The sequence below is a fragment of the Vanacampus margaritifer genome, chromosome 7, assembly GCF_051991255.1.
Source record: "Vanacampus margaritifer isolate UIUO_Vmar chromosome 7, RoL_Vmar_1.0, whole genome shotgun sequence".
Lineage (NCBI taxonomy): Eukaryota > Metazoa > Chordata > Actinopteri > Syngnathiformes > Syngnathidae > Vanacampus > Vanacampus margaritifer.
This window is the reverse complement of record NC_135438.1, coordinates 21,922,859-21,925,287: the sequence shown is the minus strand read 5'-3', so window position 1 is coordinate 21,925,287 and position 2,429 is coordinate 21,922,859.

Genomic DNA, 2,429 nt, shown 5'->3' with positions numbered 1-2,429 from the left:
TTCCTTGTGTGTGTGTGTGTGTGTGTGTGTGTGTATATACATATATATATATATATATATATAATGTAAAAAGAATCCAAATTACTTGAGATAAAACTTTTTTTTTTCCTGGTAACAAGTTACTTTTATTATGAAGTAATTCAATTACTAACTTTTTTTAAGCACGTAATGAGTAACTGTAACTAATTACTTTTTTAAAATAACTTTCCCAACACTGAACACAGGTTACAGCACAACACTGGAAAACTCAGACACCTCTCTCAGAATAAAAACAAGAATGTGTACTCACAAACACACATCACAATACGTACACAAACACATGACTGCAATCTGCTTACATTTGTGAGAATTCCATATAATTTCTGGCTTGTGGGTGTAAACCACTCAGGCATACAGTGTAGACAAAAAGCAAATATGTTACCCAACGTATTACCAAATATCACAGAAGCATTTAGAGTGGAACCTCCAAAATCATATGCTTCCTACAAGTTGGAGTTTAACTAAGACTATATTGGAAAATGTGCTTCAAAACAAAAGTTACAAAAATTTTGGCTCTCAAATTATCACTATGTGTGAAATCAACCAAGAGAACGTTGTTTCATGTTTCATTGGACAGTGGTGTAATATTATTATTTACAATCCCAGATGCAAACATCTTTACAGTAAATGATCTTACATCTAATCATTTGTTTATTTTTGTTTTAACACATCTTGAAGGCTTTATCACCCATGGCTGGCGTTAGGATCCAGAAGCGGATTTATTAATTTTTTAGAGAGAGGTCAGTATTTTTCATTCGGTAATACAGACGCTCCCCAACTTACGAACGAGTTACGTTCCGAGCGATTGTTCGTAAGGTGAATTTGTTCGTAAGTTGCTTCAGTGCTATATTTTGTATTATAATTTATGTTTAAAGAGAATACGTACAGTACTGTACTATGTATGTTAGAGAGAGAGAGTGAGAGACACACACAGTATGTACATGTACGTAATAAGATAAATAAAATGAAGTTTAACTTACTTTTGAAAGATGTACTCGATGCTTAAGGAGATGATGGAGGAGGAGGAAGAGGAGGATTTTATATCATGAGAGGTTCTTCGTCGTCCCTGGAATGGGCTTCAAAAGTTACTTCCTCCTCCGTAACTTCAATGTAGGAAGAAGTTGAGGGTCGAGGAGAAGAAGAGGAGGGTTGATGAGTATCTTCCTTGGAGGATTTACTAGAAACTGGCCGAAAGAAGCGATCTAACGACGATTGCACAGTTTTCTTCTTTTTTCATCATAAATGATGCGGTAGCACTGTATAGCATCATTCAATTGATTTGCAACCTTTGTGCAACGTTCAATATTTGGGTCTTGCTGCTCGAAGAGTGCGATGGCTTCTTCATGGGGACAGGCGTTTCTTCCTCCTCCTCCTCGACACGTTGCTGAGCCTGGGTGAGCTCTCACAGCGCTAAGCGTCGGTATTAGCGGCGGAAAGAAGCACAACTCGGAAAAAGGCGCGCATACAAAATCTAACTTACAGCATCTCTTTCCGAACATTTTTCGGCATACTGTACGCGCAGACATGTTCATATGTACCGTTGTTCGTAACTCGAATGTTCGTATGTAGGGGAGCGTCTGTATTACCGATTCAACATGTCATCATCATTGCTCTCCCTCTCTTTTTATTTCCATCCATCCATTTTCTTAACCGCTTGTCCTCACAAGGGTCGCGGGGGGCGCTGGAGCCTATCCCAGCTGGCTTCGGGCAGTAGGCGGGGTACACCCTGAACTGGTTGCCAGCCAATCGCAGCTGTTTTTATTTTATTTTATTTATTTTTATTTTATGTGCGTGAGTGTGTGCGGGTGTGTGTGCATATGTGCGTGCGTGTGAGTGTGTGCTCATTAATTCACCTGAAACCTATTAAAAATCCCATACCGTTCACCTAAACCGAATACTTCAGAATCCCGCTAGAGTCGTGAAGTTGTCAGGAGACCCGAGGAAGGATCAAAGAAAAGAAAGAAAAGTGAAATCCAGCACCGACCAGACATCACCTACTACCCACCGGGGTACCAACCAAAATCTTTCACCAACCCCAGAAACATCTAAATTCCAACAAATTAGGGAGACCTCAAGAGACCAAAGGAAAGACTGAGGAAAGGAAGGAAGGATAGATGAAGCAGAGTGAGATCCCCCCCCCCACCCAGCCACTCGTACATGGAGGGGAGTTGTAGGGTGAAGACGGTGTCACATAAAAACATTTAAAATGTTTTGATGGTAATGCACAAACAACATATATAATTCTTGTTTTGTTTTGTTTATATATATATATATATATATATATATATATATAAAAACGTGATAACAAGTCATTTCAAATGTGCATTGGGGGCGGAGTGGAGAGGCGGGCACGACTGGAACAGACCAATTGCACTCGTCTTTTGTTGTGA